General features: G+C 42.7%; 1 protein-coding gene across 4 annotated transcripts in view; it reads left to right on the top strand.

Annotated features, from left to right (window-relative positions):
* Positions 1-17,722, top strand: part of DTWD2 (DTW motif tRNA-uridine aminocarboxypropyltransferase 2) — a 191,785-nt gene that overhangs the window by 136,855 nt on the left and 37,208 nt on the right. The window lies entirely within an intron of this gene.

Genomic DNA, 17,722 nt, shown 5'->3' with positions numbered 1-17,722 from the left:
CAATTCTGGGCACCGCATTTCAGGAAAGATGTGGACAAATTGGAGAAAGTCCAGGGAAGAGCAACTAAAATTATTAAAGGTCTAGAAAACACGACCTATGAGGGAAGATTGGAAAAAATAGGGTTTGTTTAGTTTGGAGAAGAGAAGACTGGGAGGGGACATGATAACAATTTTCAAGTACATAAAAGGTTGTTACAAGAAGGAGGGAGAAAAATTGTTCTTCTTAATCTCTGAGGTTAGGACAAGAAGCAATGGGCTTAAATTGCAGCAAGGGCGGTTTAGGTTAGACATTAGGAAAAACTTCCTAATTGTCAGAGTGGTTAAGCACTAGAATAAATTGTCTAGGGAAGTTGTGGAATCTCCATCATTGGGGCTTTTTAAGAGCAGACTTTGACAAACACCTGTTGGGGATGGTCTAGATAATACTTAGTCCTGCCTTGAGTGCAGGGAACTGGACTAGATGATCTCTCTAGGTCCCTTCCAGTTCTGTGATTCTATGATTAGCTTGGTGTGCCTAATCCACTGGTCATTTTGGTTATTTTCCAGTCTCTTCAGTGTTTCTGCTTTAGAACTAACGAACTCAGGATGATCTAGGAGACACATTAGCACAGTCCACACTGTATTTATATGACAGGCAGTGCAATATAAGCTGATCCACTGATGTGGCACAACCAGGATACTTTAATTGGTAGCTGGCTCTGCACTTGTCTCGCACTGTGTAAAACAAAGCCTTCAGTTTGTTCACATTCTTGAAAACGGCCCAGAATCCAATGATGCAAGATTTCCTGTCTTTCATTTCTTCTGTAGCAGTAGCTGCTGACAGTATAATGTTAATCAGATGAGCAGGACAGGTAATACATAGCAGCTCTGGTTTCTGATTGAGTTTAATCTCCCATGCAAACTTAGCCTTGTAGGAAGCAGAATCTGTATTAGTTGTGGCCACGTTTCCCCAAATTAGTTGGTATATCTCACACATGTCAGTTATTCCTGCATCGATAAAATGGCTGTCAGCAGAGGGGATAAATGTCACATCAGCAGAAAACAATGCGGATTTATTCACTTTGAAATTAAAAAAAAAAAAAAAAGGCCAAGAATCAGATGGTCTAAGCATCAGGAGACTTGTCAAAAATCAGACTAGATACCACATTTCCATTAATTCGTTCCATCAGTTTAGATACTAAAGCATCTTATGAGTGAGGTTGTCTGCATTAGGAAGTATTTTTGCTGCTGGACCGTATTATGCACAAAGTCACCAATAAGCCCCTCTGTGATTAACACTGGTTGTCCAGCGAATCAAAGAGCACGCACAAATTCATTGACACAATCAAGCTGTGTCCTCACTTCCATTAAAGCCCTGGTGGAAACTGATATTGACTGTTTATCCTGAAGGTCACTTTCTTCTTTAAGCTTCTTCTGTCACTTACTTTCAACATTCTCCTTTATTCTGTCAGCATGAGCACTGACCTCAGTGCTGCAGTACTGGCAGCTCAATGCGGTCTCTTCACTTCTGTCTTTACTTTTCTTGAAAATGTCTAAGCACTGATTTCCTTGTTGATGTTCGGGCTTAGATTTGCATTTTTGCCCCAGATTCACCTTTTTTACTTTATCTATCCATAACCCCCAGGGAGTTTACCTGGGTTCCTGGGGCTCTCTGTGCTGGTAGTTCAGCGAGCGGCACACCGTCCCTGGTAGGAAGGGTAATCCAAGGGCAGAATGGAGTCTGCTAGGCAACCCAGAGGAGGAGGGGAGAGGAGAGAGACTATGTAGAACAAGAGGTGCCCCTGTTGGTTGGGGAAGGATTGCAGGCATGCCTGCTCAGAGGAGGGGGCAGAGTGAAGTGACTGATAAGGGAAAACTCAGGAAGAAGAGCTAGCCTGACCAGTAGAGAGTGAGATGCCCTCCCCAGGAGCCTTGGATGGGGGAAAAGCCATTTTGGGGGTAGTCTGGAGCCAGCCACAGAAAGGGCAGGACTGGCTGTGTGGGGATCCAGAAGAACCTAGGCCTGCCCATACAAACCCGTGAGGAGATTGGTACTAAAGGAAGTAACCAGATGAATAGAGCGCAATACGTATCTTTATCTGTGGAGGATTGATTCTCTAAATTCAGTGCCATACTAAATGGACACACAGAAGTAGTTAGGCAGCATCTCCTTGTGAGACAATCATGGCACGATATTAACGTTGTTTGATTTTCCGACCTCCACCGTGTGTGTGTTCTGTGTTTTACACTGTGGAACTACTTCAGTATCAGAGCTGCAGGACACAATTGCATAATTTTTAACAATTCCCCTGTGGTGGGGAAAACACCATAGCAGCCCAACACTGTAGAATTTAATTTCAGAAAAGGGGTCTACACAAAAATGAGGAGGTTAGGTAAACAGAAATTTAAAGGTACAGCGCCAAAAGTGAAATCCCTGCAAACTACATGGAAACTTTTTAAAGACACCGTAATGGAGGCTCAACTTAAATGTATACCCCAAATTAAAAAACATAGTAAGAGAACCAAAAAAAGTGCCACCGTGGCTAAACAACAAAGTAAAAGAGGCAGTGAGAGGCAAAAAGGCATCCTTTAAAAAGTGGAAGTTAAATCCTAGTGAGGAAAATAGAAAGGAGCATAAACTCTGGCAAATGAAGTATAAACATATAATTAGGAAGACCAAAAAAGAATTTGAAGAACAGCTAGCCACAGACTTAAAAAATAATAGCAAAAATTTTTTTAAGTACATCAGAAGCAGGAAGCCTCCTAAACAACCAGTGGGGGCCACTGGACAATCGAGATGCTAAAGGAGCACTCAAGGATGATATGGCCGTTGCGGAGAAACCAAATGAATTATTTGCATTGGTCTTCCTGGCTGAGGATGTGAGGGAGATTCCCAAACCTGAGCCATTCTTTTTAGGAGACAAATCTGGGGAACTGTCCAGGATTGAGGTGTCATTAGAGGAGGTTTTGGAACAATTTGATAAACTAAACAGTAATAAATAACTAGGACCAGATAGTTTTCACCCAAGAGTTCTGAAGGAACTCAAATGTGAAATTGCAGAACTACTAACTGTCATTAAATCAGCTTCTGTACCAAATGACTGGAGGATAGCTAATATGATACCAATTTTTTAAAAGGGCTCCAGAGGTGATCATGGCAATTACAGACTGGTAAGCCTGACTTCAGTACTGGGAAACTGGTTGAAACTATAGTAAAGAACAAAATTGTCGGACACATAGATGAACATAATTTGTTGGGGAAGAGTCAATATGGTTTTTGTAATGGGAAATCATGCCTCACCAATCTACTAGAATTCTTCGAGCGGGGGGTCAACAAGCATGCTGGAGAAGGGAGATCCAGTGGATATGGTGTACTTAGATTTTCAGAAAGCCTTTGACAAGGTCCCTCACCAAAGGCTCTTAAGCAATGTAAGCTGTCATAGGATAAGAGGGAGTGTCCTCTCATGGATTGGTAACTGGTTAAAAGATCGGAAACAAAGGGTAGGAATAAATGGTCAGTTTTCAGAATGGAGAGAGGTAAATAATGGTGTCCCTTAAGGGTGTGTACTGGGACCAGTCCTATTCAACGTATTAATAAATGATCTGGAAAAGGGGGTAAAAAAGTGAGGTGGCAAAATTTGCAGATGATACAAAACTACTCAAGATAGTTCAGTCCCAGGAAGATTATGAAGTGCTACAAAAGGATCTCTCAAAACTGGGTGACTGGACAACAAAATGGCAGATGAAATTCAATGTTTATAAATGCAAAGTAGTGCACTTTGAAAATCATAATTCCAACTAAACATATTAAATGATGGGGTCTAAATTAGCTGTTACCACTCAAGAAAGAGATCTTGGAGTCATTGTAGATAGTTCTCTGAAAACATCCACGCAGTGTGCAGCGACAGTCAAGAAAGCAAACAGAATGTTGGGAATCATTAAGAAAGGGATAGATAATAAGACAGAAAGTATCATATTGCCTCTATATAAATCCATGGTAGGCCCACATCTTGGATACTGCATACAGATCTGCTCGCCCCATCTCAAAAAAGTTATAGTGGAATTGGAAAAGGTTCAGAAAGGGCAACAAAAATTATTAGGGGCATGGAACTGCTTCCGTATGAGGAGAGATTAATAAAACTGGGACTTTTCAGCTTGGAAAATAAATGACTAAGGGGGGGTGTCATAAATATAAAGGGAAGGGTAAACCCCTTTGAAATCCCTCCTGGCCAGGGGAAAGCTCCTCTCACCTGTAAAGGGTTAAGAAGCTAAAGGTAACCTCGCTGGCACCTGACCAAAATGACCAATGAGGAGACAAGATACTTTCAAAAGCTGGGAGGAGGGAGAGAAACAAAGGGTCTGTGTCTGTCTGTAGTCGTCTTGGCCGGGGATAGACCAGGAATGGAGTCTTAGAACTTTTAGTAAGTAATCTAGCTAGGTATGTGTTAGATTATGATTTCTTTAAATGGCTGAGAAAAGAATTGTGCTGAATAGAATAACTATTTCTGTCTGTGTATCTTTTTTGTAACTTAAGGTTTTGCCTAGAGGGGTTCTCTATGTTTTTGAATCTAATTACCCTGTAAGATATCTACCATCCTGATTTTACAGGGGGGATTTCTTTATTTCTATTTACTTCTATTTCTTATTAAAAGTCTTCTTGTAAAACACTGAATGCTTTTTCATTGTTCTCAGATCCAAGGGTTTGGGTCTGTGGTCACCTATGCAAATTGGTGAGGCTTTTTATCCAACATTTCCCAGGAAAAGGGGGGTGCAAGTGTTGGGAGGATTGTTCATTGTTCTTAAGATCCAAGGGTCTGGGTCTGTAGTCACCTAGGCAAATTGGTGAGGCTTTTTACCAAACCTTGTCCAGGAAGTGGGGTGCAAGGTTTTGGGAAGTATTTTGGGGGGAAGGACGCGTCCAAACAGCTCTTCCCCAGTAACCAGTATTAGTTTGGTGGTGGTAGCGGCCAGTCCAAGGATAACGGGGGTAATATTTTGTACCTTGGGGAAGTTTTGACCTAAGCTGGTAAAGATAAGCTTAGGAGGTTTTTCATGCAGGTCCCCACATCTGTACCCTAGAGTTCAGAGTGGGGGAGGAACCTTGACATGGTGGCACAGTGGTGGGATTAACCTGAAATCATTTGAGATCCAGTTGAGATTTTTTGAACTAGAAAAACAGATTTTAAAAAGGAAATTTTTTTTTCTTTGGAAAGAAAGTCCAGAAAGCAGCTTTGAAACTGAAAGCAGCTTGGTTTCTCTCTGGTTTGTGGCCAAGCAGAGACAAAAGGGGATTATCTTGTGAATTGCAGGTGTTCTTTGCCTGGAGGCAGGGTACTTAACTCCTGCAGGGAAATTCACAGTCTTCCAACCCAGAGGTTTTTTTTTCTTTTCTTCCTAAAAGTAAATAGGGGGTGTGTGTTATACCCATTTGCTTTTTCTTTGGGCTGGGTAAGCAGGTTTCCAAGTAGTTGGAGGTTTTTTGCTTTAATTTGGGCCCAGAGCAGAGACAAGGGAATTGTCTTTTTCTGTAGGCTGACAGTCACTATCAGAGAATAGGTATTCTATTCCAGCACAGCAAAATTTTACAGCCACGTTTTGTTTGTTTATTTCTAAACCTCAGGTGTAAAGTTAGTTAAAAACAGAGAGGTTAGAATGACCAAATCCTCAGCTCGACTACAGCTGGAATTAGCCAAATTTCAGGCTGAGGAAAAACAAAGGGAACATGAAAGACAGATAGAACTCATGCGGCTGGAGAAGGAGGTACAGGAGGCTGCCCACAAGAGGGAAATGGAGGCAAGGAAGCATGTGGAGGAGGAGAAGGAAAAAGAGAGGAAGCATGTGAAGGAGGAGAAGGAAAAAGAGAGGAAGCATGTGGAGGAGGTGGAGAGGATAAAGGCCCAGCAGAATATACCAACAAACCCTAGCAATCCTTCTCCAGGTACCACTTCCCATCCCAGAAAGTTCCCCACCTACAAGGCAGGTGATGATACTGAGGCCTTCCTAGAAAACTTCGAAAGGGCCTGCCTTGGGTACAACATCTCTACTGACCAATACATGGTAGAGCTGAGGCCGCAGCTCAGTGGACCCTTAGCTGAGGTGGCAGCTGAAATGCCTAAAGAACACATGAACAAGTATGAACTGTTTAAATCCAAGGCGAGAGTCAGAATGGGGATAACACCCGAGCAGTCTCGTCGGAGGTTCCGAGCCCTAAGGTGGAAACCAGACATGTCATTTACCCGACATGCCTACCACATTGTGAAACATTGGGATGCCTGGATATCAGGAGCAAGTGTTGAATCTCCAGTAAATTTGCCCTTCCTAATGCAAATGGAACAATTCTTAGAGGGTGTTCCTGAGGAAATAGAAAGATACATCCTAGATGGGAAACCCAAAACTGTAATCGAGGCAGGAGAGATTGGAGCCAGATGGGTGGAGGTGGCAGAGAAGAAGAAAACTGGTCGCAGTTGGAGCGGAGACCAGAAGGGACCACCCCAGACCACACCCTATTACCGGGGGCCGCCCAAAGCCCCACCTACCTCCCAAAGAACCCTCCAGACCCCTTATCGTCCCACCACCCCGTTCTCCAGCAACCCACCTCGCCCCAGTGACCCGTCAGCTGGACGATGTTTTAAATGTAACGAGCTGGGGCATGTAAAGGCCAACTGCCCCAAGAACCCCAACAGATTACAGTTCATTGCACCGGAATCACACCAGAGGTCCACAGGCCCAGGTACCTCCCAGATACCCTTGGAGCGGAGGGAAACTGTGAGTGTGGGCGGGAAGAAGGTCACTGCGTGGAGGGACACCGGAGCACAAGTGTCAGCTATCCATGCTTCCTTAGTGGACCCCAATTTAATCAACCCAGAGATCCAAGTGACGATTCAACCCTTCAAGTCCAACTCTTTCAATTTGCCTACAGCCAAGTTGCCTGTCCAGTACAAGGGCTGGTCAGGAATGTGGACTTTTGCAGTCTATGATGATTATCCCATCCTCATGCTGTTGGGGGAAGACTTGGCCAATCATGTGAAGCAGGCCAAGAGGGTGGGAATGGTCACCCGCAGCCAGGCTAAACAAGCCGTGAGGCCTAGGTCTGTTCCAGAAACTTCTATCAGGACCCAGTCAGAGGTGATGGACCCGGACCCCAGGCCAATGTCTGCAACAGCAGTAGTGGATCCAGTCCCAGAGACCCAGACGGAACCAGTCCCAGAACCGGAACCAGCCAAACAACCAACACCAGACCCCGTGCCAGCACTGAGTCCAGTACTTGCAACCTCAACGCCAGAGGGCCCCACTGAACCTGAACTGGCAGCAGCCGATAACCCTACACAAGAGGCTCAGCCGGAGCCTGAATCCCAACATAGTGCACCAGCGGAGAGCGGTTCACAGTCAACAGAAACAGCTCCATCCCCTATATCGCTTCCAGAGGGACCAAGCCTAGGTCCACAATCCCATGAGGAACTGATGTCTCCAGCATCAAGGGAACAGTTCCAGACCGAACAGGAAGCAGATGAAAGCCTCCAGAGAGCTTGGACGGCGGCACGGAGCAACCCACCGCCTCTCAGCTCTTCTAATCGATCCAGAGAATTAAAGGTTTGTCAGTTTACAGCCCAGGGAGGAGACGACGCTGAGTGGCCCAAAGGTGTCTACTACGAAGGGAAATGTGGTGGTGGTGTGGAAGAGGTGAACCTCTTCAAGACCCTTGGGCGTATGCAGCGACAGCAGATCCAGGAGCTGTGCACTAGCTACGCGCCAACATTCTCAGCCACCCCAGGACTGACTGAACGGGCATACCACTCCATTGACACAGGTAATGCTCACCCAATTAGGGTTCAACCTTACCGGGTGTCTCCTCAAGCTAAAACTGCTATAGAACGGGAGATCCAGGATATGTTACAGATGGGTGTAATCTGCCCCTCTGAAAGTGCATGGGCATCTCCAGTGGTTCTAGTTCCCAAACCAGATGGGGAAATACGTTTTTGCGTGGACTACCGTAAGCTAAATGCTGTAACTCGCCCAGACAACTATCCAATGCCACGCACAGATGAACTATTAGAGAAACTGGGACGGGCCCAGTTCATCTCTACCTTGGACTTAACCAAGGGGTACTGGCAGGTACCGCTAGATGAATCTGCCAAGGAAAGGTCAGCCTTCATCACACATCTCGGGCTGTATGAATTTAATGTACTCCCTTTCGGGCTGCGAAATGCACCCGCCACTTTCCAAAGACTTGTAGATGGTCTCCTAGCGGGATTAGGAGAATATGCAGTCGCCTACCTTGACGATGTGGCCATATTTTCGGATTCCTGGGCAGACCACCTGGAACATCTACAAAAAGTCCTTGAGCGCATAAGGGAGGCAGGACTAACTGTTAAGGCTAAGAAGTGTCAAATAGGCCTAAACAGAGTGACTTACCTTGGACACCAGGTGGGTCAAGGAACTATCAGCCCCCTACAGGCCAAAGTGGATGCTATCCAAAAGTGGCCTGTCCCAAAGTCAAAGAAACCGGTTCAATCCTTCTTAGGCTTGGCCGGGTATTACAGACGATTTGTACCGCACTACAGCCAAATCGCTGCCCCACTGACAGACCTAACCAAAAAGAAACAGCCAAATGCTGTTCAGTGGACCGGAAAGTGTCAGAAGGCCTTTAACAAGCTTAAAGCGACACTCATGTCTGACCCTGTACTAAGGGCCCCAGACTTTGACAAACAGTTCCTAGTAACCACTAATGCGTCAGAGCGTGGTGTGGGAGCAGTTTTAATGCAGAAAGGACCTGATCAAGAATTCCACCCTGTAGTGTTTCTCAGCAAAAAAACTGTCTGAGAGGGAAAGCAACTGGTCAGTCACTGAAAAAGAATGTTATGCCATTGTCTACGCTCTGGAAAAGCTACGCCCATATGTTTGGGGACGGCGTTTCCACCTGCAAACCGACCATGCTGCACTAAAGTGGCTTCACACCGTCAAAGAAACTAACAAAAAACTTCTTCGGTGGAGTTTAGCTCTCCAAGATTTTGATTTCGACATCCAACACATCTCAGGAGCTTCTAACAAAGTGGCTGATGCACTCTCCCGTGAAAGTTTCCCAGAATCAACTGGTTAAAATCGTCCTTGAGATGTGGAAAATATTGTTAGTCTTTATGTACTGGTAGTATATTTAGAGATGCATGTGTCTTATTAACTCTGTTTTTCCTAGAGCTCCAGGAAGAAATCCCAGCCAGTGTTTCACCCTAGCTGAGATTTGGGGGGCGTGTCATAAATATAAAGGGAAGGGTAAACCCCTTTGAAATCCCTCCTGGCCAGGGGAAAGCTCCTCTCACCTGTAAAGGGTTAAGAAGCTAAAGGTAACCTCGCTGGCACCTGACCAAAATGACCAATGAGGAGACAAGATACTTTCAAAAGCTGGGAGGAGGGAGAGAAACAAAGGGTCTGTGTCTGTCTGTAGTCGTCTTGGCCGGGGATAGACCAGGAATGGAGTCTTAGAACTTTTAGTAAGTAATCTAGCTAGGTATGTGTTAGATTATGATTTCTTTAAATGGCTGAGAAAAGAATTGTGCTGAATAGAATAACTATTTCTGTCTGTGTATCTTTTTTGTAACTTAAGGTTTTGCCTAGAGGGGTTCTCTATGTTTTTGAATCTAATTACCCTGTAAGATATCTACCATCCTGATTTTACAGGGGGGATTTCTTTATTTCTATTTACTTCTATTTCTTATTAAAAGTCTTCTTGTAAAACACTGAATGCTTTTTCATTGTTCTCAGATCCAAGGGTTTGGGTCTGTGGTCACCTATGCAAATTGGTGAGGCTTTTTATCCAACATTTCCCAGGAAAAGGGGGGTGCAAGTGTTGGGAGGATTGTTCATTGTTCTTAAGATCCAAGGGTCTGGGTCTGTAGTCACCTAGGCAAATTGGTGAGGCTTTTTACCAAACCTTGTCCAGGAAGTGGGGTGCAAGGTTTTGGGAAGTATTTTGGGGGGAAGGACGCGTCCAAACAGCTCTTCCCCAGTAACCAGTATTAGTTTGGTGGTGGTAGCGGCCAGTCCAAGGATAACGGGGGTAATATTTTGTACCTTGGGGAAGTTTTGACCTAAGCTGGTAAAGATAAGCTTAGGAGGTTTTTCATGCAGGTCCCCACATCTGTACCCTAGAGTTCAGAGTGGGGGAGGAACCTTGACAGGGGGATATGATAGAGGTCTATAAAATCATGACTGGTGTGGAGAAAGTAAATAAGGAAGTGTTATTTACTCCTCCTTATAACAGAACAACAAGGGGTCACCAAATGAAATTAATAGACAGTGGATTTAAAACAAACAAAAGGAAATATTTCTTCACACAATGCACAGTCAACTTGTGGAACTCTTTGCCAGAGGAGGTTGTGAAGGCAAAGACTATAACAGGGTTAAAAAAAGAACTAGATAAGTTCATGGAGGATAGGTCCATCAATGGCTATTAGCCAGGATGGGCAGGGATGGTGTCCCTAGCCTCTGTTTGCCAGAAGCTGGGAATGAGCAACAGGGAATGGATCACTTCATGGTTACCTGTTGTGTTCATTCCCTCTGGGGAACCTGCATTGGCCACTGTCGGAAAACAGAGTACTGAGCTAGATGGATCATTAGTCTGACCCACTACGGCCATTCTTATGTTCTTAAACTTTAGTGTTTAACAAAAATAAGTACCCCAAAAAATACTGAGTGGATTGATAAATGGGTAAAACTCAGTAAAAACTTAACTCCTTTACTAAAAAAAAACCTGGTAATTTATCAGTGAAAATCGGTAAAAGCTGAAAATGTGGAACACTATCTATATTATACTGTCACTGAGAGGTGCATTTCAAGATCAAGATGTTCTGATTATTAATTCAGGTAGTACCAACCAGAGATTTAATAGGTTCTATACAGGTTGCAAGAGGCAGAAGTAAACTTTACTGTAAAGCCATCAATTCCTATTTACTTATTAAAATGGAATCAACTGACTGATTTCAATCTCTCCCATTTGATCGACTTTACAGACAAAGTAACTACTTTAAAATACATAGTTTAATGATGTTTGGGTTGATCCTGTGGCTTGTTCTGCAGAAATGCAGACAAAGAGTTCCTCCTCCTTCCCTGCCCCCCACTTTGCCAGACAGGATTGCAACCGATTGCTGTCCTGGATTTTCTGATTCCTAGCTTCTTTCATTGATTCCCATCCCACTGAGAGCAGTAGGTGGGGAGGTGACCACTCTGGCTTCCAGCTGTTCAAATTTGTGTATGTTCAGTTGTTTCCTCCTTTTTTAATGTGACTATCTTTATCTTAACCCCAAATATTTTAACCGCCAGTTGAATAGTTATGTAGTTTTGGTTCTTAATAGCTTTCCCGTTGGATGAACTTGGAAAGTAGCAAGTTCTGGACCCTCATTTCCCATTGCCACAGTCCTATGGAAGGTCTAGAACAGAGGTTCTCAAACTGTGGTCCATAGACTACCAGTGGTCCGCAAGCTCCACTCAGGTGGTCCGCGGATAGTTCCCTCTAAGGTGCGTGCCTGGGCGGTGCCTGGAGAGACCCCCCTCCTTCCGAGCCCCAACTCAGAGGCTGCTGCAGCGGGAGAGAGAGGACATATCTATCGCATTAGAAAGGTAAGACTATTGATATTAAAATGAGTTGTGTGGTTTTATTTGTAGAACAAAAAAACGTTAATTATTTTAAAGGGGTTTTTTATATAGCACTTTTATCCAAAGTGCTTTACAATAGTTAGCTAACGGTACAAACAACATTTGGAAAGATCATTAAGTGGTCCACCGAGACCCTCAGCAATTTCAAGTGGTCCACGAAAAAAAAGTTTGAGAACTACTGGTTTAGAATAAAGTATATTTGACGTTAGAAGCATGAAAGAGAACAGTTGTAGACAATTCATTCACATATCAGATGCAGGTAATAGTTACATTCCAAGTATTTGAGGTCAGACAAGATCAGAGATGAAGAACTGTTATATTACAAATTTTTGATACTTAATAGAGGCTTAAATGTGTTGGAAGTGGCCGTCGTTCCAAGTGTAAGCTAACAGTTATAGGCCTAGCCTGCAGCAGAGTCAGTCTCTTGGCAACCTGATAAACGCAGCTGGCCCTGAAAGAAGTTGTCTTACTGCATCACTTGATTGGTTGAAGGAGTTAGCAGGCTGATACTTAAGCTCAGCAGCAGCAGCTGCCAGTGGCTGCTCAGTGCATTCCTAGCCTGCAGCTATGCTTGGTTCGGTCCCTACCGATGCTGTCTCTGGCCTTGCTCCTGCCCCACCCTGTACCTGCTCCTATTCCAGCCTGTACCTGACTCCTGGCTCGGCCCCTTGGACTGTGACTCCAGTTAATGCTTCGGTTTCGGTTTTGGCTTCTTGAATCCAGTCACAGCCCTTGACTTTGCCCAGGCCCTGCCCTCTCTGGGTTCACCTCTGACTGGTAGGCCAGATTCTTGCTTCAATCACTAGGACAGACCATCCTTAACTCAATCATCGACACTAACACAGTAACTTTGCTTTTGAAATATAAGAAACCAGTTTTAGTGCCAAAAAGGGAGACTGGGGCAGATGTGACAGCAGCTGAAAAAGAGGCATTATAGGAAAAGAAAGTGAGATTGCTGTAAGGGCTGAATTAAAAACAATTAAAAGAATTAAAAATGGAAAATTGTAGAATTCTCTAAACTGTCATGCTTGAGATTTCCACCACACAGCATTTTTGAAAGGCAGAAAAGTGTTTTACCAAAAAATTGATTGGTAGTATTTTTAATTGGATAACTAACTGTAAGGTAAAGCTAATATCTATTGCGTACATTGAAAGGTCAATTTCAGTTGTCAAAAGGACATTTCTTCACAATGTTGTTGTATATATGTCGGTCCCAGGATATTCGAGAGACAAAGTAGGTGAGATAATATGTTTTACTGGACCAACTTCTCTTGGTGAGAAGTAGGCCAACAGAAGTTGGTCTAGTAAAAGATACATACCTCACTCACCTTGTCATTTTTTGACCAATACAGCCTTGAGCAATATGTACAGCTGCACTTTCTCCTTTGTTTAAAGCTAAAGCAGGATTTTTATAAACTGATGTGTTTTTTTTCCCAATAGAGTAAACATTAGAAGCTGGTGCATTCAGTTACCTAAGTGTGTTGAAAAAACAGCAAGATACACTTAGTAAAGGAGAAGTTCTATTCTTTAAGTTCAAGGAGTTTCTGTATAGTTTTTGCATTCAGTACTTTTTTACCTGTGACTGCAGCAAATTTAACTTTTTACCAACATTTTTGAATTGGAGGGTTAATGCAGTTTCAAGCCATACTGAATCATAGTGCTTTGGTGCAGAATCATTTATATTTAGCTCCATCAATATTGGCAGTAAATAGATAAATGGGGGGTTGAGAGACTCAAAAGTAAAAACACATATGTATGCCAGGCATGGCTTATAAAGTGACTTTTGTAGTGAGCCATATGATTTTATTGATTGTGTTTACTGCTCCATGTGCTGGCACCCTTTTAGAAGAGCACAGTACCCTGATATATCTTGCATAGCTACAACTGAGGCTGAGTCCATAAGCATCAGAATATACACTGCAGGCTTCCTTGCAACATCTGTCACAGTTGGCAAAGGTGATATCGAAGAAGCATTACATTAACTTGGCCCAGTGGACACAATTAGTTCAGAGAGAAGAACAAGCTGGTTTGCACAGCAGTCATGCTTGGCACAGTTAGGGAGCTGGTATATTGTATGAAGCAATCACAGAGCACTGTGGGTGAAACTGCCTCTGGTTATGAAGTGATATGAATGGCATACTGGTGGTAACAGATGGATAAGAAACATTTGACTTTCTAATACTTCACCCAACTAAAAATAAAATAAAATAAAGGGTTTTTTAATAGGTTGGGACAAACATGACCACAAATGGCAAATTGAGGATCACAATACTGTTAGAATAAAATTATATTACTGTTGTTGGTAGTTGCTGTCTACTTTTGGTAAATAAGTAAAATGAGTCTTAAGTGTACTGTTGGTCCAGTTTTATTTTTAATCTAAGAATCTGCTGAGGGAGTACCTGCAAAGACTCCAACTGTAACCTGTTTTTATGTTCTGTTTGGTGAATTAGCTGGAAGAGGACTCGATATGATAGCTATGATACTATTTGTGTTGCATATCTTAGAAAAAAAATTGACTACTTAAGACATGGAACTTTACAAAGCAGTGCACAACTGATGCTGACAAATCAGTAGCGCATCCACTATGTCAATTTGCCCTACCCAACACATAGATCTGTGTATATAATAAAACTAAAACATTGCAGACATTACAGCACAGCAGTTCTAATTGCAGCATTGAGTTATTGAACCTTTTCTTATAAATGATAGCTTTAGAAAACACTGGTACATTAACAATTATAAAACAAGTATTTAAATGTTGTTAAAATCTTGACCTAAAGATTGTGGGCTAGATCCTCAGCTGATTTCAGCTGGAGCTGTAGGAACCAGTTCTACAATTATAACATTGTCATGTAGCTGACTTTGTTGAGAGAAATAAAAGTTAAGATAATCGGGGAAGAAACATAAAGTAAATTCACACAAGGACATCACTTGTGTGTATAATTCCTTTTATATTTTGCAATTTTTTTCTTTTACATAGTTTCCTAAGCTTTTTTTTTAAAAGAGTCTGTACATATTTTTAATTCTTTGGCAATTTACACCCCCCCCCCCATTAACATTTGAGGAGCTCCATATGTTTTCCTGAAGTCAAAGTATTCCAGCGGTTGTAATGTCACCATTTGCATAGGTTACATCAGTTTTTGCTTCTAGCTTTTTTTTTTTTTACTCTGAGTGTGATGCTTGCTTGTGCATAAATAGGCACAGTTTGAAGTGGGGGGACCTTCACCTTCACTGTCACTCTCTAATGCTTCACTGAAGCTCCCCTTTTCTACTTATTCAGACATACAGTACCTTATTTTCTTTTCTCCACTGAGTTTTTCAGCAACTTCTATCACAACCATTTCTTAATGCTTGTATATCCAAGTTTGACATTATTGTCTTTATATGTTAGTTGGGATCTTCAACTTAAATATGATCTACCACAGCAAGTTTACAATATTTCCATTTTACCTTTGCCCACTGAATGCAGCAATCTCCTAGGTGTGAGCATATCACCCTGTTTGTCCAGACGCTGTCCTCAGTTTGATTCCAGTCGTCATCTTCAAAGTCCTCAAATTGGCTGAGCCTAGACTATGCTACCTCAGATCCTGCCTCCCTTTCTTTGCAACCATGACTTCTACAATAGCCAGGTTCCTCAGAGACAAGGGTGTGGGACTTGTGGAAGCATGAAACAAACCTTATGCAGTCAGTGGCTTGCTTAGGCTTTACAGTGTTCTTTCCCAAGAGAATAGGCAAACAAATCTCATGGTCTTCAGGATGAGACTCCTCTCTTAATCATAGCTTTCTCTTGATCAAACTATTACCAATATTAATATTTTACATTTATCTCCAGTCTGATGAAAAAAGTAAGAGAACCAAAGACCAACTTTAGCCCATGTGGTAGAACCCTGTAATTAAGTTATGCACTTGGTTACCATGGTGATAAGTGCATCATAATAAATACCTAGCTGGATTGTTGCACATAGATTATTTTTGCAGGTATCCTCCACATTAATTTTAGGCACTGCTTGAAGATTTCAGAGTCTGAAGTTTGCTGGATCAGTCTTGAGAACTTTAGCCCTTTTGGTAGAACCCTGTAATTATGTTATGCACTTGGATACCATGGTGATAAGTGCATCATAATAAATACCTAGCTGGATTGTTGCGCGTAGATTATTTTTGCAGGTATGCTCCACATTAATTTTAGGCACTGCTTGAAGATTTCAGAGTCTGAAGTTTGCTGGATAAGTCTTGAGAACATCTGTTTGTGATAATGCTTGAGGAAAAATAAGCTTTAGTGGTCCAAACTATTGTATAAAGAAAACACCATCACCTCAGGTTACTGTACATTGATGCACTGATTTGATGTTAGTAATAAACAGGCAAAATTATTCATGTGTGCATTCTCAAAACCTCTTGTTAATATAGATCTTAATTTTTTTTATCAACAAACAATTATAGTCATCAGAAGCTTGGCATACCAGTTAAAATAGTGTTGCAGCAAAAGATGCTTATGGCACATTAGGATCATAGATATATATGAGCACACACAGGCCCTTGTTGAGGAGGCTGTGTGGATTGAAGCACAAGTCTACGCTGGTTGAGGTGAAATCTTTTATTACACCAACTTCTATGCAGTCAATTTTTTTCCTGAAGCAATCAGTATAATGATCAAGATTGTGGTTTCGTCCACTCTGTGGTGTCCAGATTATTCTTTTTTTTTTTTTTATGATTGATGGTGGGGATGTGGTAATTATGAGTGGCGTGTCGTTGTGAAAGAATTCTTTGAAGCAAGTTCTCCACATGTTCGTATGGTATCAGGTTCTGTGGTGGGGCAGAAATTCAATCCCTTATTGTATGTCTGCATTACAGATTACTTTGGTATAATTTACATTGCTCATGAGTGTGAATAATCCACAACCCTGAGTGACATAAATTATGCTGACCTAAGATGCTCTCTTCCAATCTGCTTAAGCGTCTTCACCAGAAAAGTTACAGCAGCACAGTGTAGTGTAGAGGTAGCCTTACTGAGTACACCTAATTCAGCTCCAGTGACGGGTAGTCTTGATATTACCTCACCCACCTTGTCTCTGTAATATCCTGGGAACCACACAGCTACAACTTCACTGCATACAAAAACTTGGCTGCCAGTTGAGCCTCTGGTGCTCTTTTGTGTTGCGTATTAGGCTCACAAAAGGAGGGTTGACGCTCAAAATCACCTTGTGAGACCATATGGTCCCAGGTGAGGAGCTTGAGCCAGGGGATTTCCCAGTTGAAAAGCTCGGGGCAGAGGCAGGAATTGAAAAAATACATCAAGCAAATAGATAGGATAGAGAGTCCAAGTCGGGCAGGCACGAAAACAGCTGCTTCTACAGGCTTGACTACGCTTGCCTGAGCTCCTTAACTTTCACATGGCACTGCTGTGTGTCCCTGTTGTAGCCTCTCTCCAACATGCCCTGTGAGATTTTGGCTAATGTATTTGCATTTCTTCTTTTTGATCGGAGTTCTGCCTGCACAGATGCTTCTCCCCAAAAAGCAATCAGATCCAGTGTCTCCCTTTTGGTCCATGCTGGAGCTCATTTGCGATTTTGGGGGGACTGCATAGTCATCTGTGCTGCTGAGTTTGCCACGCTGACCAAACAGGAAATGAAATTCAAAAGTTCCCAGGGCTTTTCCTGTGTACCTGGTTAGTGCATTGGAGTACAAAGTGCTGTCCAGAGCAGTCACAATGGAGCACTCTGGGATAGCTTCTGGAGGCCAATACCGTCGATTTGGGTCCGCACTACCCCAAATTCGATGCAGCAAGGTTGATTTTAGCGCTACTCCCCTCACCGGGGAGGAGTACAGAAGTCGATTTTAAGAGCCCTTTAAGTCGATGGAACGGGGTTGGTTGTGTGGACACATTCATTTTAAAATCAACCTAACACAGCTAAATTTGACTTAACCCCGTAGTGTAGACCAGGCCTTAGATGAATACTAAAATTGAGATTCTGCCACCTTAACCCATATGGAGCTGTACCTCATGTAATCCATTGAAATCAAGAGAACAGAGTAAGGTACTACTCATTGTGAGTAAAGATGGCAAAACATGCCCTGAATCCTTTGTAAATTACACAAG

This window comes from Lepidochelys kempii, chromosome 5, assembly GCF_965140285.1.
Source record: "Lepidochelys kempii isolate rLepKem1 chromosome 5, rLepKem1.hap1, whole genome shotgun sequence".
Taxonomy (NCBI): Eukaryota; Metazoa; Chordata; order Testudines; family Cheloniidae; genus Lepidochelys; species Lepidochelys kempii.
Note: the sequence above shows the minus strand (reverse complement) of the source record. Positions and strands in the feature narration are given on the sequence as shown.